Source organism: Clinocottus analis, unplaced genomic scaffold (assembly GCF_023055335.1).
Source record: "Clinocottus analis isolate CAN_PGR_092001 unplaced genomic scaffold, fCliAna1.0.p SCAF_9, whole genome shotgun sequence".
Taxonomy (NCBI): Eukaryota; Metazoa; Chordata; class Actinopteri; order Perciformes; family Cottidae; genus Clinocottus; species Clinocottus analis.
The window spans coordinates 20,624,697-20,646,799 of record NW_027176251.1 but is presented as its reverse complement, the minus strand read 5'-3'; positions in this window follow the sequence as shown (position 1 = coordinate 20,646,799).

Sequence of the window (22,103 nt, the reverse complement as noted above, 5' to 3'; positions counted from 1 at the left end):
TTTCGAAGCAGAAACCAGGTTTTGTGTGTGACCTTGTTTCTGCGTGAACTTAACACTTTAACTCTGTTTTGTGCTTGAACTCACAGGTAGAAACACATTGAAATCACATCCTGTGAGGTTCAGATCCTGAGGCCAGACAGCGGCTCAGTGTGTCTGCAGCACGGCAGTGTGTGGGCGCCTTGTATGAACACCTCCTGTACATGTATTTTAATCAAAATGGTGACATTTTTCAAATTATTATTGTGATTATTTTACCTCCACTGCAACAAGATAAATATAATTTACAGTAACTTGCTTGTGTTGTTGTGTGTTGTTGTGTGTGTGTGTCGTTGAGGGGGTTTCAGTACAGGTGCTTCCATTTCTACCAGACTAACAAACACTACACACGTCCCGCTGCACCGGTTCAGGAGACAAAAGTAACAATTATTAAAAACAATAACATTTTCTTTATTTAATCCCTACAACTACAAATTGCTATTGTTCGTTTTATTTAAAATATTACAAATAATAATATTACTCGTCTAATCTCTATAAATAGATTGATGCACATGAGTGCAGAATCTCCATGGCAACAGGACCAGGTTTTTGTGGTGGGACGTGTTCTGGTGTCTGCAGCGCTGAGTAGCGCATGATGGTCCTCATGATGGTGCTCATGACGGTCCTCATAACGGTCCTCATGATGGTCCTCATGACGGTCCTCATGATGGTCCTCATGACGGTCCTCATGATGGTCCTCATAACGGTCCTCATGATGGTCCTCATAACGGTCCTCATGATGGTCCTCATGACGGTCCTCATGATGGTCCTCATGACGGTCCTCATGATGGTCCTCATGACGGTCCTCATGACAGTCCTCATAATGGTCCTCATGACGGTCCTCATGACGGTCCTCATGCAGGGACGGTCCTCATGACGGTCCTCATGCAGGGACGGTCCTCATGATGGTCCTCATGACGGTCCTCATGATGTCCTCATGATGTCCTCATGATGGTCCTCATGACGGTCCTCATGATGCCCTCATGATGTCCTCATGATGGTCCTCATGACGGTCCTCATGCAGGGACGGTCCTCATGATGGTCCTCATGATGTCCTCATGACGGTGCTCAAGACGGTCCTCATGACAGCCGTCATGATGGTCCTCATACAGGAACTGCTCTCATGACGGTTCTCATGATGGTCCTCATGATGTCCTCATGATGGTCCTCATACAGGAACCGTTCTCATGACACTCCACATGACGGTCCTCATGACGGTTCTCATTATGGTCCTCATGACGGTCAAGACGGTCCTAATGACAGCCGTCATGATGGTCTTCATACAGGAACCGCTCTCATGACGGTTCTCATGACGGTCCTCATGATGTCCTCATGACGGTTCTCATGACGGTCCTCATGATGTCCTCATGACGGTCCTCATGATGTCCTCATGACGGTCCTCATGACGGTCCTCATGATGGTCCTCATGATGTCCTCATAATGGTCCTCATGACGGTCCTCATAATGGTCCTCATGATGTCCTCATGATGTCCTCATGACGGGCCTCATGATGGTCCTCATGACGGTCCTCATGATGGTCCTCATGATGTCCTCATGATGTCCTCATAATGGTCCTCATGATGTCCTCATAATGGTCCTCATGATGTCCTCATGACAGTCCTCATGATGTCCTCATGATGGTCCTCATGACGTCCTCATGACGGTCCTCATGATGGTCCTCATGATGGTCCTCATGATGTCCTCATGATGTCCTCATGACGTCCTCATGATGGTCCTCATGATGGTCCTCATGATGTCCTCATAATGGTCCTCATGATGGTCCTCATGATGTCCTCATGATGTCCTCATGATGTCCTCATGCATGGAGTTAGGAGTTGACTGTGATTGGACATCAGACATTGCTTCCTGACTTCGCCACGTCGGTGTCTCTGACTGCTGACATGTGCACAAATACATATCCGCATACACACACGCACACACACACACACACACCTACACACACACACACACACACACACACACACACACACACACACACACACACAGGTATTACGCTGCTTTGCTCTCCCGCAGAAGCAGTACAGGATTTTTTTCATATCCATTGAAGACGTTTATCATTTTAATGTTTTTCCCACTTTTCCATTGCTGTAGAGTTTTTGTTTGAATCTCTTTGCTGCTTTTATAACCCCCCCCTCTCCTCCTCCTCTCCACACACACACACACACACACACACACATACACACACACACACCCACACACACACTCACTCACTCACTCACTCACACACACAGTCACACACTCAACCCCCCCTCCTGGCTCCTGTTGAGCAGCACTGTTCGAGATGAGAGTGTTCCCTCGACTCGTCACAATCAATGGAAAGAGAGAGTGGAGAGGGAAAGAGAGAGAGAGAGAGAAAGAGAAAGAGACGGAAAGATGGGGAGACAGAGAGAGAGAGAGGGGGACGGAGGGAGAGAGAGCGAGAGGGTGAAGGACACCAATGGGCTGCGATGGCTGTCTGCCAGGACACTTTGATGTGCTGCAGCGCTCTTTCAACAACTTTTAGGAGGAGAGGGAAAACTTTTTTACAGCAGCACTTTCATCCTCAGCTGTGTGTGTGTTTGTGTGTGTGTGTGTGTGTGTGTGTGTGTCTGTCTGGCGGGTTACCCCACCCTCGCTCGTCTCTCCACCTCTCCAACCCGCCAGCCTTGTTGTTTTGTGAAATGATCTCACTTTCTCCTCTTTTCCCCCTGCCCTTCTTTTCTCTCCACGACGCACTAGAAACAACCTTTTTCCTTTTAATTGTTATTATGTGGTGAGGGGCAGGTGTGTGTGTGTGTGTGTGTGTGTGTGTGTGTGTGTGTGTGTGTGTGTGTGTGTGTGGAGGGGGGGGGGGGGTATAATCCTGAGCCGGGTACTTACAATATTTAGCTGTCTAGAGCGAATGTTAATGTAAGTGTCTGCGTTACTGGGAAAGCTGTACGGTGATTGTCATTTTCTGAGCCGGTGCACATTTTCTGCAGCGAGAGAGGGATGGAGGGAGTGGGGGAGAGAGAGAGAGAGAGAGAGAGAGAGAAGGGGAGTGGGAGGGGGGGGGGGGGGAGGCGAGGAGGGGGTAGAGATTGCCAGAGAGTGGCAGGGGATTGAAGAGTGTGCAGACAGAAGAGAGAGAGAGAGAGAGAGAGAGAGAGGGGAAGAAAGGGGGAGAGAGTCAGAGAGAAAGAAAGAGGGACACAGAACATGTTTCTGTGGTAATGGGGTTTGCCATCTTGTTGTAGCCGCTGGCTGTTGCCGTGGCAGTGGCAGACAGATGGATCATGAATACTGTCTAGACACACTGCAGCCTGACACACACACACACACACACACACACACACACACACACACACACACACACACACACACCTTCTCTCCAGGGCCATGGACCTGGCTCCCTCCCTCAATGCAGTCGTTATTAATGTCGTTAATTACACCTGTGTTTCCTGCTGAACCAACAGGAAGCAGTTAGCGCCGGTCGGACGTTGGTTGACCGTCGCGGCTCGTTTCTAAGCGAGTGTTTAACTTGAACTGGTGGTGAAACTCACGCGCAAACATAACCGCGTCAAAGGTGCTCCCATCGCGGTTCAGAGCGCTGAAGCGTGTGCAGCGTGGTCATGTGTCCTCAGGTTCACGCTGTTCACTGTCAGCAGCGTTGTCAGCGCAGGCGTCGCCATGTTGAGAGCCGTGTAGAGACAGCCCCTGAATCGTAGACTGGGCAATTTACTGACTCACACTTTTCTCCATTTGCACAGATATTATCCCGTAAGTGTCTCTGAGTGGACGCTGATCAGCATGACGCAGCTTTAGGTCTGCAGTGTGAGAACGTTGCATGCAGAGCCTGTGGCCCGACTTCAAAGTGATACCAATATGTTCCAGCAAGCGATCAAGGTCTCAGAGTTTGTTATCAAAAACCTCCATCTCTATGCTGAATCACCAAGCAAAGAAGGTTTGAATACAACACAACACAACCTGTATGCTTTTGCATACCTTAAAGCAGCCACAACAAATCGAGTGTTGAGTGTCTGTGGAAACACAATGGATCGTAACTGAAAATACACTTCAGAAGTGTGTTATTCTGCGTATTCCGAATGGTATACGCAACATACCTTTACCAACGTTTCCTTTAATTTGTCACCTGTGAGAGCATGTCATTTGCAGCCTCCCCTTCATTGCTGCGTGTATCCTACGAGGTTTTGTTCATAACACACTGAGTGTTTGCGCAGCTAGACGTGTTCGTCTAGACTGGTTGACATCATCAGTGGCACATGCAAATGTTTACCGTGTCGCTCCATCATGTTAAACGTCATTTCAACCATCACAAAATGACAGCGTGTGGTCTGTAGTCGACCTTCAGCAGGACAAGACGAAGCTCCCCCAGGTGGGGCGCCGGAGATTTAGAGGGCTTGACGCTCTGGTGCCCCTCTAGGGTCGAAGGCGGTAGTGCACTGTAGGTTTTACTTGACTGGGTTCAGAAAAAGATGGCAGTTAGGGTTAGTCGCTATGAGTCTTTGTGGTCATTTGTGTCTCTTTGTAGTGGGTTTATGTTTCTTTGTGGGGCCTTTAGAGTCTCTTCCTGGTTGGTACTTTTCTCTTTGGTGAAGGTCCTTGACACTTTCGGCCAGGTAGTCCCTTCAGTAACCCACGTCTATGGATCAGAAAGAGTCTCCTACCTGCTTTTGTGTTCTTCTCCATCAGGTTGTGAAGTACCATCATAGCACCACTACAGTATCTGTCACTCTCCAGGTAGCAGGGACCCAGGAGGAGTGATCTATGAAAGAGTAGTACCGAGCACCATTTATCCGATGAACTACATTTGAGGAAGGCCGCACGCTTTTTCAGAGGGTTTACTTTCATAGATGAAGGGGCGAAGGCGACATGCCGCTTCGCTTTCGCCAGGCTCGTCTCGGCTTTCTTTCCTTGTTAGACTCTGCTGACTTGGGAGGAGGGGACAGGGAAGGAGAGCAGAGGACGGTTTGGATCGATGAACAACTCTAGCTTAGCCATTGATTCCAGTCCGGTGTGAACGACACTTCAATAGCACCTAGCGAGGCCCCCAGGCTCGCTGATTGATTCTGTTTGTGTTGGAGATCCGAACTCTGTGAAGGCTTATTATTGACTCCTCCATTCCAGACTGTCTGAGTGCCTGAGACACTTTCATACCAGGCAATGCCCTTTCTCACCATTCCTCAGGAAGAATCTAAGAAGAATTTAAGGTCGCTGCTGTGTTGGCAGGAAAGCACCTGACTTGGTCTTAGACTGGAAGGCTGCCTCCTTTTCCCCTCTCTGGGCTTTAGTTGACTATATGTTTTTCTTTTTGTTCATCAGTGTTTGATTTCAGTGTCATATCTGTTTTGAAATGGTTGAACAGCATTCAGAGAGAAAAGAATAAAATCTTTTGAAGGACAAATTCACAGTGTTCAATGTCTGTGCAGCCTTACTTGGTCCGGTACGACCGCTAGCTTAAGCCGGCTAATGTTAGCATTCTATACTGCTGTATTCTGCTGTGTAACTGACTTCAGTGTGTCAGTTGTACTAGATGTAGAAGATGTTGTCGTCCAGTTGGTGCAGTGCCCGTTCGGCGTGGGCAGCTTGCTCGGTCTTGGTTTGACTGCTTGCAGCGGTCGTCGAGAAACGCTCATTGTGTGAAGAAGCGTTTGGTTGTGACGTTAAGACCAAGTCGATAAGAGCTGAGTTCATCTGGCCTGAAACCCAAACAAACGAGCAGTCAAATGCTCATCGTCAAAGAAATATTATCCTGGAAAGCAGTTGTGTCGGCTGCTCAGCAAAAGAAGTATTGATACAATAATTCTGAAGAACATCTTAAAGTTATTTAAAACAAAAGGTTCAAAGTTGAGAATTAAAACAACAAAACATGCAACGCTCAGCAGTTTACGCTGCTCTGGCATAAGAGGAGATGTTGGGAACAGATGTGATATTTTATTACTTATTTACACTCAAAACTAAGAAAAAATACTTTGATATGCTTTATAATGTAGTTAAAGTTTTGGAGGCGGTCCAACCCTTTTTTTTTAAACGTAAATTCTTTAAAAACAAATCTGTCTTATCAATGTTTGCAGGTATTTGGCCTCGGAGTTTGACAAGTACACGTTGTATAAAATAAATGCCAAACAACAATAGGAGAATAATTAGCATTTACAAAACATTTCTGACTTTAAACGGTGTGGGTCTCTTTGATGCAGATGAGCATAACTCTGATTTTGTGTTGTGTTTATTCTGAAGTCTGAATCCATCTGAGTTGTTTTTCAGCCTGAAGTTGTGTGTTAAGTGCTTCTCATTGTCTGGCTGCGTGATAAGGCCACCGGATTAGATTAGTTTGTTTTATGTTGTGCGTGTCCAGACACCCACGGTAATCTGACGCTTCGACCTCGAGTGGGTCCGGCCGTTCGCCGTGATGGAAGCTGAAACTATTTATCAGCCAGTTATGAGCTCCAGCCCAGCGGTCCCGTCCCAGCGTTGGCCACGGACATCACAGAACCACATTATCTTGATTTCTGCTCTTACCCGGCGTTAAAAGCATTTCAGAAGCATTTTTCGTCCGTCTTCTAAGCCTTTTTTCCTCCTCACCCGCGGCTCTCTGACTGTCTCTATTTCCTCCCTGCTTTTCATCACTTAAGCCTCATCTCATGGTTGAACAAGCCTCCGGTCAGCTGTCTTCTCATCCCTTCCCTCCTCTTTTTCCCCTCATGTATTTCTTATTCTCTCACGTCTGGCTTCCTGCTTATCTTCCTTCCACTCCGTTTCGACCCCAAAGCCCATGTTGGGTTACTTGCTGCGTAATTACGGTGTCAACATGGTGGAGCCTCACTCGTGCAGCTGTGGTCATTACAGGAGTGGATCTCCACTGTGACTCGGAGGTCAATTAGGCAGCAAATGAGTGTAGCTGCAGGATGCTGCTAATTGAATGGGTTGGTGAGACGGTAGTGACCTGCAGCCCACAGGCCCGCCGGGGAGGAACTGTCTGTGTGGATTTCTATGTTCCTTCATTTTCAATCATGGGACTTCAGGAGAATTACATTGAATTTAAATCGCTGTACAGCAGTCGAGATACAGAACGTTTACTACATCTCGTCTCCAATGTGAGGATTTTGTCAGCATGACAAAGAAACCTGTCCTGCATATTTTGGTACCAGTTTAAATACGGCTGAAGGAATGTCGTGTTCAAAATATGTAAAACTAACGGTGGTGAATATAATACACCCAAATAATATTAGCTTTGAAAAAAAAAACCTGTGGGAGTTACCTGACAATCGAGTAGTCTGTCAAATATAATTGTTATTTAGATAAGATTGTCCTTTATAAGTCTCGCAGTGGGGAAATCGCAGTGGGGAGTCAGCTGTGCTTCTTTTCTTCATTATTACTATTCATAATTAATTAATTATAAAATATGTATATTTAAAGGAGTGGTCATTTTTCACAGTAGGACCAGAATATATTGAAAACAACGCCAATTTTATGATTGGAAACCACCTTGTTGAAACAAGGAAATCAAATATTTCAGATTTAACAATATATATATATATATATATATATATATATATATATATATATATATATATATATATATATATATATATATATATTGAATATTCAAAATCAATCATCGACCCCATTGAGAAACACACTCAACACGCTCAGAGCTGAATTAGGCCAAATATCCTCTGCTGTTAAATATTGAAAGCAAGTCCTAGATTTCTGGAATCATATTACAGCAAGTGACCCGCCCTCCTTTTCATACAAAGCCCGATGCTGCTGGGAGTCAAACCCACACAGGAGGCCCTTCCACTCGTCCTGAGGCAAATGGTCAACACTATATCATTACACCTCAGCTTCAGGACGCACAAACACACACACACACACAGACACACAGACACACACAGAAAATTATGCCTAATTTAATCCAGCTAGCGGCTGGACCTCAGTGTCTGAGAGAAATAGTAGAGTATGTGGGTAGGTGCATAGTGGGGTAGATGTATAGTGGGGTAGGCTCATAGTGGGGTAGGTGTATAGTGAGGTAGGCACATAGTGGGGTAGGCACATAGTGGGGTAGGTGTATAGTGGGGTAGGTGCATAGCGGGGTAGACTCATAGTGGGGTAGGTGTATAGTGGGGTATAGTGGGGTAGGTGCATAGTGGGGTAGGTGTATAGTGGGGTAGGTGTATAGTGAGGTAGGTGTATAGTGGGGTAGGTGCATAGTGGGGTAGACTCATAGTGAGGTAGGTGCATAGTGGGGTAGGTGCATAGTGGGGTAGGTGCATAGTGGGGTAGGTGCATAGTGGGGTAGACTCATAGTGGGGTAGGTGTATAGTGGGGTATAGTGGGGTAGGTGCATAGTGGGGTAGGTGTATAGTGGGGTAGGTGTATAGTGAGGTAGGTGTATAGTGGGGTAGGTGCATAGTGGGGTAGGTGTATAGTGAGGTAGGTGTATAGTGAGGTAGGTGTATAGTGGGGTAGGTGCATAGTGGGGTAGACTCATAGTGGGGTAGGTGCATAGTGGGGTAGGTGCATAGTGGGGTAGGTGCATAGTGGGGTAGACTCATAGTGGGGTAGGTGTATAGTGGGGTATAGTGGGGTAGGTGCATAGTGGGGTAGACTCATAGTGAGGTAGGTGCATAGTGGGGTAGGTGCATAGTGGGGTAAGTGCATAGTGGGGTAGGTGCATAGTGGGGTAGGTGCACAGTGGGGTAGGTGTATAGTGGGGTAGGTGCATAGTGGGGTAGGTGCATAGTGGGGTAGGTGTATAGTGGGGTAGGTGTATAGTGAGGTAGGTGCATAGTGGGGTAGGCTCATAGTGAGGTAGGTGCATAGTGGGGTAGGTGCATAGTGGGGTAGGTGCATAGTGGGGTAGGTGCATAGTGGGGTAGGTGTATAGTGAGGTAGGTGTATAGTGAGGTAGGTGCATAGTGGGGTAGGTGCATAGTGGGGTAGGTGCATAGTGGGGTAGGTGCATAGTGGGGTATAGTGGGATAGACTCATAGTGTGGTAGGTGCATAGTGGGGTAGGTGCATTGTGGGGTAGGTGTATAGTGGGGTAGGTGTATAGTGGGGTAGGCGTATAGTGGGGTAGGCTCATAGTGGGGTAGGTGCATAGTGGGGTAGGTGCATAGTGTGGTAGGTGCATAGTGGGGTAGGTGCATAGTGGGGTAGGTGCATTGTGGGGTAGGTGTATAGTGGGGTAGGTGTATAGTGGGGTAGGCTCATAGTGGGGTAGGCTCATAGTGGGGTAGGTGCATAGTGGGGTAGGTGCATTGTGGGGTAGGTGTATAGTGGGGTAGGTGTATAGTGGGGTAGGCTCATAGTGGGGTAGGCTCATAGTGGGGTAGGTGCATAGTGGGGTAGGTGCATAGTGGGGTAGGTGCATAGTGGGGTAGGTGTATAGTGGGGTAGGCTCATAGTGGGGTAGGCTCATAGTGGGGTAGGCACATAGTGGGGTAGGTGCATAGTGGGGTAGGCTCATAGTGGGGTAGGCACATAGTGGGGTAGGTGCATAGTGGGGTAGGTGCATAGTGGGGTAGGTGCATAGTGGGGTAGGTGCATAGTGGGGTAGGTGCATAGTGGGGTATAGTGGGATAGACTCATAGTGGGGTAGGTGCATAGTGGGGTAGGTCCTGGTCCTGGTCTTCGGTGGTGAAACACTTTCCTGGGACACATCATGAGGAACACCAGGTGAAGCTCCAGATAAACACGTTCATCAGAACCTCCCCTTCACTTTCTTCCTCATTCTTTCTCTCTGCTTTCATCTGCTGTTCTCTGTCTTTCAGTCTCGCTCTTTGTCTCTCGCCCTCTCCTACTACACCCGGCGGTTGGCTCTTTGAAGCCTGTCAAATGTTCTGTTTCCTGGCAGTGCTCGGGTCAGAGATGAGTGCTGCCCGGGTGTAAGTCTGCCAGGCCAATTAAAGCTGCCAGCAGCTGCAGATGCTGAAGACCGCGGCGCCATCGGCGCCGTCACACGGCTGCTTACCAGCGACAACTTGAACCCGTCAGCCCATCTGGTCAACCCTAAGGACCTGTTGAGTCAGAGGATCTAACAGAGGAGGCTGAAGTGATGGTTGAATCCCTTTTTGGATATTTATGAGGGCTTAATATTCAAGATGTTGTTTGCTTTATTTGTCAGACACTGGTCAATGTTTGAGGGTGTTGGAGTGTGTAGTGTTTGAGTGCACTCCAACAACATCTCCAACGTGACGCACATCTCCAAACAGCCGACGGAGAAAAATGAAACAGGCTATGTGGTTTGAATGTCATTCATTGTTAAGGTTTCAGGAGGGTTTGAGAGCATTTAAGAAGCTTGGAGTGTCATAGAATGTTTCTCAATGGACGGCCATGTGTTCTCTCAACTCAAGGTAGAACCCAGAAACACACAACGTAGGATGTTCTGCATAAACAGCATTAAAGGTTCACATGAGGATTAGTTACAATCTTAGTGCTGTGAACAGCTCCGTCCTCTGGCTCTGGAGCTTCCTCTCGACTTCAATGGAAAGTCTTCATCACAACTTTGCAGCGGCGGGCCGACACGGCTTGCTCAGCCTTCTCTGCTGCCCTCATCAGAATCACAAAGTTTTATAATTTAATAGTTTTTCGTAAAGACACTACATGTATTAGAATCATTTTTCCCAATCAGCTTATTGTGTCATGTCACAGAGCCTGTCTTCCTCTGTTGCTCTGCCTTCACCCTGCAGCGCTGCTTTCGTGCAGCTGAGTTTGAAGAAGAAGCTTTCATCCAATCAGATTCCTCCTGCTGTGTTTCTATGGGAGGAAAGCAGATACAGCATTTGCAGATTGAAGTACACGGGGAGTGGACGTTGTGGTTGATTGTCATGGACTTCAACAACCCAGATCTTTAGTTTGACAAGCTGGGTGTATTCTTTGACGTGCAGCGCCTGCAAAAGGCGTGGACATGTGATTGGTCAGGGACTCAACGTGGGCATTAACATGTGCTGTGATTGGTCAGTATGTCAACACAGTGCGCTACCTTGCAGCACAACTCAGTACGAGCTAGAAGAGTTCAGGCTGAATCATAAGAGAAGTTACGACGTGTTTTGTGTTTAGTTTTAACGCTCCATAGCTGAAGGAGGAGAAACGACTTGGTGGTGGATTTACTTCATGCCTTTCTCTTGTAGGGTTGGTCATGTTTGGCAGTGAAGATCTTCACTACGTTCATGAAGCACATGATAAACTGAACACCCACATCACTGAACCGCTTGTTAGCAAAGAGAGGAAGACTTTGTCTTTATTAAGTCGACGGCTTCTGGTGAGTGAACTGCTTTTTCTGTTTGTTTTAGTGCCGCAGTTGGATTGTTTTGTCATGTTTTGTTCCAACGCTAAGCTATATTATATTGAGTACTTGAACAGCTCTCCAGGAAGTTTCTGGGGCTTTTATTGTGAAGGGAAAAACGGAAGGAGAGGAAATGTTCTGAAGTGAAGTGTGGAACGAGAATAAAAGTGGTTTCCGTCTTGTGCAAACTACGCAGCATCGTGTTGTTGTGTTAATAAGGTGAAGTATATAAACCCTGGGCTACATAACTAAATGTGACTGGTCTTGTTGATGAGAACTTTATGCATTGTCGGGTAATGACGCAGCATCCTGTCATGCTCGTATTAATATAAACAATATCAGACTGCACTGAAAGCCTCGGTCAAAATGCACGGCCCGCCACTGCAACTTTGGGATGTTGGGTTTGTAAAATGTGAGCTGTAACCTGGAGAAATAAAGACGCCACTGAGTTGTGTTTTGGTAACTAAAGGCAGACATGTCTGTTAGCAACTTGGCTACCACTAGCGTCTGGCACAAGAAACAACCCTAAGAATCCTGAATGAACTTGAGACTCAAACTCAGTGAGAAGAGGGCGGCAGAGTAAAACCAGTTGGAATAAGTGGGAAGGTGTTGTTACTTCTGGTGAACAGTTTTCACCTCTGGCGCTCGACCTTCTTTGCCTCTTCGTTCTCCCTCAATGTGGCTCTTTAGCCAGAGCTTTCATAGTAAAGTGGTAAATGGACTGTACTTTAGGGATGTTTTCTAGTCTTCTGAGCACTCAAAGCGCGTTCACGGTGCTTGTTATCATTCACCCATTCACCCACGGATGGGAGCGGCTAATATTCCACCTGCCCATCATGAGTAGCTGACATTCACACACCGTAGGCACAGCGAGGGAGACTTTTGAGGTTAAGGTTGTTGCATAAGGACACACCAACATGATTGAAGGATGACCCTGCTCACCGCTGAGCCCCAGTGGCCCCAGTTAACATTAACATCACTGCAGTTGTTCCAATGCACGCCATATTTGCTACCTGGCATCACACATGTCAAGGGCTTTTATTGTGAAAGGTCGCAAGAGAACCTGCTGCCGTTGACAATGTGGGAAGTGCTAAAGAGTTAGCCGAGCCTCCATGTTATTATTTAATGACTTTAAGAAGGCCTCTTCTCCTGCCGTCCATGGAGCCGTCGCCTGGTGGCCGACAGAGTGGCGTTGTGAAAACGAGGCTCATGGGAACCAATCACAAGGCAGATCGTGTCATTATACTGCTGTCATTACATTGTGCTCATAATAATGATTTTAATACATGTATCTATTGCCCTATAATTAAAAGTACAATGCTAAAACACTGAACTGCATCTTTAATGTTTTGCATGTGATCGTAGAAGCTGTGATCACACAACGTTTTATGTCGGTAAATAAAATATTTATTTTTTACTTTATAATCATCAAAAACTACAAGGCTTAAACCTTTGCCATCAAAGTGCAACTCTCCGCTGCCCGTGTTCATAATTAATGTGAGTTTAATGCGTTGTCCCTCATATTGTCTCCCCACTTTTGAAAGCCCTGAATGCAAACATGAATGATGGGCAGCAGACAATGAATCTGTGTGATGTCTCATGTCTCATCACCCCAGAAGTCTTCAACAGATTGGCGCCGGGTGGTTGGAGGTTCTGTTGTTTTTGTGTTGTTTTTGTTCCTCCTCTTGCATGTGAAGCACCATGCGGGGCTGCTTGCTGATTGGGTGACATCTTCTGCAGCTGTAGCCTGACTGGAGCCAAGGTTCCTTTTGACTTTTTATTCATGCACATTTTTTGGCTGTAGTTTAGATTGTGATTCTGACTTTAATGTTGGCTGTGTGGGTGTGAGGCAAGGTGAAAATGAAAGTTTGTAAGAAAACAGGTGCAGCTGAAAGTGGAATAAATGAAGGATGGAGTCTCTCTGGCAGAGCTCTGCCTCATAACCTCTCCGTCCTCTTTCCACTGCAGGCTGGCTTTACTGCTGATGGGCTCTTTTTTTTTTTTTTTTTGGCTTCCAGGGCCGGGAATTCAAATATTGTTTTCACATATTGGAAGACAGAGCCGTCTCCGCCGCAGTCTGATCTGGTATGCGGGTCTACTCGGGCGAGAGAGCACTCCTCCTCTCCGCTGTTTTCCTTTCTGCATAGTTTACATTCCGGCGCAGATGGAGGACGGAGGCTTGTGTTCTCCAGCGACCACTGTAAGAAAACAAGCTGCGTTGCGATGGCGCTGTCCCCCGGCCCCTCCTGAGTCGTTAGTATGCATAACAGGCACACTCCGGTGAACAGGTCGAGGTTGGAGGTCAAGGGTGAGTGGAGCTAATGCTTTCATGCTCTTGATTCAGCTCCTCTCGGGTGTAATACCCGCCTGTCAATTTGTTTGAGTTGCGGATTTACATAATGAATTTATATTAGCCAGTGTTCTCCACACACTCCCTCCTTCACTCTCCTCTCTCTCTCTCCCTCTCTCTTAGTGTTGCAATTACTCCCCTCGTTCTCTTCTCCACCTCCACCTCCCCTTCCTCGCTCCCCTCATCCTCCTCTCATCAAGTTTACCAAGTGGCCAGAGAGCAGAGTGTTTAAATGCAAACGAGCCTCATTTCCAAACTGACGCCACAGCCCAAGTATGCCTCACACAACAGCAGCCCCGCTGAGAGGCTCCGACAAGAGATGGATGGATGGAGATGATGGAGCGAGAGAGAGAGTGACTGATGGAGAACGGAGAAAGGAGCGGGGATTCTTAGGAGTAAAGTGCAAGCATTAAATAGGATGCCGAGCATAGCGGAGGTGTCGGCCGCTCTTGACATTCCTGCCAGAGAGGAGACGAACGAGCCTCCGTCTTGGTTCCTCGTGACATTCCTTCAGCACACAGCCATGTTTCATGTTTCACGTGTCAGCATCAGCCGAGTCCATCACGATGCACTGTGTTCTGCGTCTGGACCTGCAGCACTGTTACGCATTCATAGAAACAGCCTTGAGGCGTTAACATCGTGGATTCTTCTCAATGTCTGAGCCATTGTGGCACTGTGACACCTTTCTTGACACCTCAAGAAGAAGCGTCCCATGAGGACGCGATTCGGTCCAACGCTTCAGAAACAATAAGAATTTTATGTGTTGAGCTCAAATGTCGATTAGTACGGTGTCATCATTATTATTAATAAAGGTGAGCCGGGGTTTGGATACTGGTCTGGCAGGTCCTTCTGTGTGGAGTCTGCATGTTCTCCCCGTGTCAGCGTATGTTCTCTCCGGCTTCCTCCCACAGTCCACAGACATGCAGCTTAGGTTAATTGGACTATAAGGGGCGCATGGTTATCTGTCTCTATGTCTGCCCTGTGGACTGGAGACTTGTCCAGGTGAACCCTGCCTTGACAGCTGGGATCGGCTCCAGCGCCAAGCGACCCTAAACAGGATAAGCGGTTCGAATAAAGGATGGATGCATGGGGAGAAAGCAGTGGATCAATACAGTCAGCAGGGTTCCTCCTCTGGGGACCATGAGTGTAGAAACGCAACTGCATTGCAATCATGTAATAGGTGTTGAGATATTGAATGATATCCATTAAAGTCAACCTCATGGTGACACTAGAGGTAAAGTCTGCAGGGTTCCTCCTCTGGGGACCTTAAATGTGTGAACAACCCGCTGGTCCTATTGACAAACCGGCGATACCTTCCCAAGAACCAAAAAAACATGAAATATACCTAAAAAAACAAGTATGCTGCATACCAGTTATTTGAGAATGATACGGTGTGTGTGTGTGTGTGTGTGTCTGCGTGTGTCCTCCTCTCTGGGGGTGTATGCTAGGTAATGATGAGAGCCCTCTCCTCATACTTAGTTTGATAGACTTCTCTATCCTCCTCCTCCTCCTCCCTCAGTCTATTTGGCCCAGTGTGTGTGCTAGGTAATGGTGCAGCTGGGCCATTAAAAGCAGGGGGCTATTTGACAGCGCCCCACGCCTTTCATACCCTGCAACCCCATGGATGAGGAGAGAGAGAGAGAGAGGGAGCGGAGTTAGGTCTCTCTCTCTCTCTGGTAAACCACCGACGGTCTTTCTCTTCTCTCTGAGCCGCCCTCCCACTCCGTCTTTCGGAGGTTGTGTATGTACGTGTTTGAAGTCTGTCCATTTGTCTTAGGGGATTGTGCGAAGCTTGTATTGACTATTCAGTGAGTGAGTGTGTGTGTGTGTGTGTGTGTGTGTGTGTGTCGAGGGGGAACTGAAGGTGTTAAAGGCTTGATGTGAATAGTCTTCATCTGTCAGCCACAAAGGTCGGCAGGGGCAACACTGAAAGTCCTGGGTGGTCCAGCGTTTTCCATTTAAAACCCGCCATTCATACACACATTTGTCTACTGTAAGAGGTGGGTGGTTGTGTGCATGCACACACACACACAAACAGGCAGCTACATCATCAGTGTATGTGTGGTTCAGGCTTAACTCGTCATCTTAGGTTACAGGTCCAGAGAAAAAGAAACATACTTGCAATGAGGAGGATATTGGTTTACTTTGACATCATAGGTTAGAATAAGACAAAGGTCAAACGTTGAAGACCTGAAGATATAGAAAATAGTGCTGCAAACACAAAGGTACTTATAGTTCCACTGTCCATGTTCGAGGGGATTTGAAAGTGTTCATCGTTAGCTACTGAAATGATCAGCGCCCGTTTGGAAGGAAGCGTTCTCCAGAACTGCTCAGCCGCTTGTGGCCTCCAGAGAAGTAAAGCGCCGGGTGGACGCGTTAGCATCCAGCAGTGTCCGCTGCACGGAGCAGCATCGCTGCCTTCAGGTTTTTGGGTCACTGCTCGTCCAACAACACAACAGCCTGAGTGTAAAGTCCATCAGATCAAGCTTGCTAGCTGGCTAGCTAGGGATCTAGTCTGTCAGTATGGACGCTTGATAGCTGGTTAGCTAGGTGTCTAGTCTGCCAGTATGGACGCTTGATAGCTTGCTAGCTAAGTATCCAGTCTGCCAGTATGCTCGCTTGATAGCTGGCTAGCTAGGTGTCTAGTCTGCCAGTATGGACGCTTGATAGCTTGCTAGCTAAGTATCCAGTCTGCCAGTATGCTCGCTTGATAGCTGGCTAGCTAGGGATCTAGTCTGTCAGTATGGACGCTTGATAGCTTGCTAGCTAAGTATCTAGTCTGCCAGTATGGACGCTTGATAGCTTGCTAGCTAAGTATCTAGTCTGCCAGTATGGACGCTTGATAGCGCGCTAGCTAGGTGTCTTGTCTGCCAGTATGGACGCTTGATAGCGCGCTAGCTAGGTGTCTTGTCTGCCAGTATGGACGCTTGATAGCGCGCTAGCTAGGTGTCTTGTCTGCCAGAATGCTCGCTAGAGGTCCTGAAACAGGCGCAGGCCACCCCGTCACCTCAGTTGTAAGTAGACCAATCCAGGTGATAGCCAGACACTCATAATCAATCATTTGTAGCAGCCTCTGTCCCTTCACCTGGCCGGAGTAAACATGTGTTAGATAAGGTCAAAGAACACACTTAACTTATACTTAACTAACGAGGAGTAATTACTAAATCTGAATCATAACATTTATTAATGCTTTGTAAAGTACCTCACTTTAGATGAGGTCACACTGAATACTTAACTAATACTTAACTAAATACTTAACTAATACTTAACCAACGCTTCCTCTGGAGGCAGACATGTCTCTCCAGTTTCACACTCAGGCCTCATGGTGCAGGAGCTTTAATTATTTTCATAATGACATGCCTTCATAATCGCTGGCGCGACACGCTGCCGCTTTTCTTTTCTTTTTCTTACATTTTTCAAACCTTTTCAGCTGATGAAGTGGAGGATAAAGACTTTTGCACCGTCGACTAAAGAAGTGTCCCTCATGTCGACATGACGACTACAAAAGCATCATTTAGCGTGATTGATTCAACATGAAGCTGAAGGACACCGTTTGTCTTTGCAATGATTTATTATTTTCATTTGCTCGATGCTCAGGTGACACGCAGCGTTATCTTTAACAGAAAATATCTCTTTACATTTTGTTCTTAGGGTGATTAAATGTCTTTATATGCATACTGAACCACTCAAAACTAATAAGGCTTTGTTTTGGTAATGCATGAAATGAAAGCTCTTTGAATAATGTCATATTGCATGTATTTAAAATATGGATGAATGTTTTACACCTTCAGTAAATTATGGTTAGACTTCACTGCCACATAAATGTTTTCTTGCGATGAAAATGCTAAATTATTATTTTTTTTCCTGGTTCACCCGCTGCAGTTCTAACAGTGGATTTATTTTATGGATGGAGTATAAAACTAACAGCCTCATACTGGAACATTACGTATGAATTATTTATGGCCACAAAAAATGTGATAACAGAAGATGAAAATTAAGAAAGCTGGAAACTGACATCCTTTTACGCCAACGAGGGAAACGAGGCTTTCAGACGGGTGCGCCTCTTTTTTATTTACTTCAAACTGGTGCATAGGCCTACATTCATACTGGAGGCCATTCAACCCTATGTGTGTGTGTGTGTGTGTGTGTGTGTGTGTGTGTGTGTGTGTGTGTGTGTGTGTGTGTGTGTGTGTGTGTGTGTGTGTGTGTGTGTGTGTGTGTGGAAGCAGAGTGATAATTATAACTGTCTGACACCTCTGGGTTCCCAGACTGGGAGGCCTCACAGAACAGCCAGCAGTCAGTCAGCCGTGTGTGTGTGTGTGTATGTGTGTGTGGCACGTTTCCATCTGCATCCTCCACTGTCACACTGCCATAGAGACAGAGAGAGAGAGAGAGAGAGAGAGAGAGAGAGAGAGAGAGAGAGAGAGAGAGAGAGAGAGAGAGAGAGAGTCCCCACAGACTCCACTCAGCCACAGTGTCACTTTCCCTCTCCTCCTCACCAGGACGGCCCGACAGACACTTGCGATGCTAAAAATGTGCGCGTGGTATGCAAATGAAAAGCTACTTTCGTGGGACCCGGGAGGTCTGCAATGACATTGTGTGTGTGTGTGTGTGGGGGGGGGGGGGGGGGGGTGTCAGGCAGACAGATATAACACAGTATTGTCGTGTTTTTGTATCACATGGTGAACCCCTAGTGCTAAAACTCATTTGTCATACATGCCGTAGCGGCTCCTCCACTCTGCTGTGTGTGTGCGTGTGTGTGTGTGTGTGTGTGTGTGTGTGTGTGTGTGTCTCCGTCCATCAGATCAGAAGGTGACAGCGTAGGAGATTTGATTGGTTCTTCTCCTGCCACAGACGGAGGTCCTCTAACGTTGTAGAAACGTTATCGATCCAGAACGCCGGCTGCGCAGCAGAGTCCTGCTCCACTTTCCCTTCTGCTGACTTCGACCTAAAGTTTCCTCGTGTTTGCCACGGAGCAGCTCCATGTGGCAGTTAGGAGAATTAAAGAGAGGAAGCTGGGCTTTGCTCCATGTCGTTACCAACAATGTTTACACCTGGAAAGACGCCGTGGAACTTCCAGATAGGTGGAGGAAACTGTGGACTCCGGCAGTGTGAACCCACATAAACACATTTTGCTGTGACTTAGTTGCAAGAAAACAGAATAAAAAGGAGGGCATGATAACTCCATCATGATTTATTAAAAAAAAATCTGAATTTAAACTTTTTAAATTGTCGTTTTCTGAATGGAGTCGGGGTCGATCAGCATGATGCTCATTTAGTGCATGTTGGTCCATTTACAGTCAAATAGGTCAGCGGAGGTGTAGTGGACACACCGGCGCCTCTCAGCTAGAGGGGCCGGGCTTCAGGTCCTGGTCCGGAAGGTCCTTCTGTGTGGAGTCTGCATGTTCTCCCCGTGTCAGCGTGGGTTCCCTCAGGGTTCTCCAGCTTCTTCCCACAGTCCAAAGACATGCAACTCTAAGGTGTGGATGGTTTTTTTGTCTCTCTATGTGTCTCTCTATGAAATGTACGAGAGACTTGTCCAGGTGAACCCTGACTTCACCCAACTGGGATCGGCTAAACAGGGTAAGCGGTTCGGATAATGGATGGATGGATGGATGGATGGATGGATGGATGGATAGCTCAGCGGTTCTGAACCTTTTTTCAGTGATGACCCTGTGAAATATCCTCTCAGCCCAGCACCCTGACTGGCAACAGCATTTTTGGTTGGAAAGAATCTGTAACACACAGCGCTGTGCCATCAGTGACTGATTTAATATAGAATTACATCAAATTCAGTACATGAACTTACACTCATAATTGATTTAATATTGATTCAATCTATTTTCACAAGGTGATTGACAGGGTGACACCAGAGACGTATACGCCCCCTTGCCTCCGCGTCTAGCCACTCCCTTCATCAGTTGCCTAACTCCAGGCTTCAAGACATCCGCCCGCAGACCAGCGTGCTGCGTCCTCAGTCTTTGGGAATATGCTTCATTCACATTTAAACACATCCTCCGTACCGCACTTTCGTAAAAATGAAGTTTTCAGGGAAGCACGGTGAACAGTGTGTGACTTTCTGCTCAGGTTTTTCCAACTATTTCAGAAGGCGCCTCCCTACAGTCACATGGCAGCTCCTCAGCTCCGGGCTGCTGATCCAAAAGGAGATCTGCTGCATTGCAGCACGAAGTCTGAGCCTCACCGCCTGGGTTGCCAGACGATTCCTCGTGAAACCTTCTGTCTATTAACCAAATTAGTTCCTGGAGCTTTTTTGAAGCTGCGCTTTTGTGAGACCTTGCGATACGTAGTAATAGATAGAAGGAGAGAGGACTGCACTCTGGCTCTGACTGCCGCAGTCAGCACAAACTGCACTTTACAATGAAATCAACACAGAAAGGAAGAAGGGCAAAAAGCAGCAACTTTATTTTTTAAAAATTCAAGTTTTGAACCTTGAAGAAGCACTTTTATTTCGTTAAGTGCTGCTTCTAGCAGGAGGAAAGACATAGCAAGCTCCCTTTCTATGTGTTTAGTGAAGCTAGCTAGCTCCCTTTCCATGTGTTTAATGACACATGAGCGACTGTGGCTCAGTGGTGAGCAGGATCCTCTTTCAACCAGAGGATCGGCGCCGCTGGCCCGTGTCGATGTGTCCTTGAGCAAGACACTTAACCCTAAATTGCTCCCGTAGCTGCGCCTACGGAGCGTGAATGGTTATTGATACTGATGTGGCACCTTGCTCCTCCCATCAGTGTGTGAATGGTTGTAAATGGGTGAATGATGTCATGTAGTGTTGAAGCGCTTTGAGTGGTTGGAAGACTATGCTGGCTCCCTTTCCATGTGTTGAGTGAAGCTAGCTAGCTCCCTTTCCATGTGTTAAGTGAAGCTAGCTAGCTCCCTTTCCATGTGTTGAGTGAAGCTAGCTAGCTCCCTTTCCATGTGTTAAGTGAAGCTAGCTAGCTCCCTTTCCATGTGTTGAGTGAAGCTAGTTAGCTCCCTTTCCATGTGTTCAATGCTAAATTACGCTAAACGGCCACAATGTAATTGCTCGGTGGCCACTCCGCTCCGCCATGTGCGTCCTCTAAAGGTGCTTGTGCCTGCAGCTGACAAGGCTCAGATTGTTACTGTAAGTGTCTGACAACATAATGGAGAGGACCCTGGAGAGAAATAAAAAGTTTCCTTGATCCAGTCCGTCTGAACACTCAGAAAAAGTCTTGTCTGAAATACTGCGTCGCTCCCACATTGTCGAAATCAGCTAATATTTCGGCCTTGGCATTGAAGATCTTTCTTTTAAACACTCAACTACGCTTTCACCGGCACTCCTTTCTCTAACTAACAACAATGAGCCTGTCAGTGGCAAAGAAAATAAGCTCTTTTATGGCTTTTAGGACATTGACAGGGAGGAGTTGCCCCGAGAGACTACCTCGTTTAGCGGCTGTCGTCGGCAGCGCTTTCCCTCAACACTGAACTAATTTCTAAAATTGTTTTTGCCATTAGTCATTTAGACAAAAGAACATGGGAAATAAAGTCCAGGTTTTTACAAATACCCGCGTTACCCTTCAACATGGCGTCAGAGGATGTCTGGGGATGAATGAACTGCGAGCAGTCCTCTTGTAAACTTGTGTACGTACCTGTGCATGGACATCCAGTGTCCTGAACCCGTCCACAGTCATCCAATTTTCACTATGTGGAGTAAAGTTTCTGTTGCGACGACAAGATCACGAACTCCACCACAAACACGCACACAATAACGGAGAGATGATGAGCAACCAGTTATTGTTACTTCATGACTCTTAAAGTAATACTGAGGACAGAAATTCGCAGCTTTAGCTGCTAAAGAGCTCCACCAACACTTACAGAGCTCCGCCCACACGTACAGAGCTCCACCCACACGTGCGAACAACACGGCAATGTGTGTGTAAAAGAAGAGAGAGAGGCCAACAAGCCACCAGGAGTGTTGTTGAGTGAAGGGGTCCGTGAGGCGTTGCTCCACCCAGCAGACGTCGCTCACAGCTGACTGAGTTTACGCACTTATTTTAAGCCTCAGACACGATATCTTTCCAAAATCTAATCAGTGTTTTTGCCTAAACCGAACTGCGTCCGCCTGAAATGCGTTATCACAATGTCCTTTATACGCACACACACACAAACACACACACACTTCCTGACAAACACCATTCATCGTCGTTAATTAGAATGAACAGGATGTCCAAGTAAGAAATGAGACAAACTCTCCTCTAATCTCACTGTGGAGAGAAGGGAGTTCCACTCATAATGTCACCTCCCTGTTGTGTCTCACACACACACACACACACACACACACACACACACACACACACACACCCTCCACTCCTCTGGTCTCTCCGTCGCTCCCCTCCCTCTAGGAGAGTTGTTCTTCTGGACAGAGTTGCGCTGCCCTTTTCAAAGTTGCTCC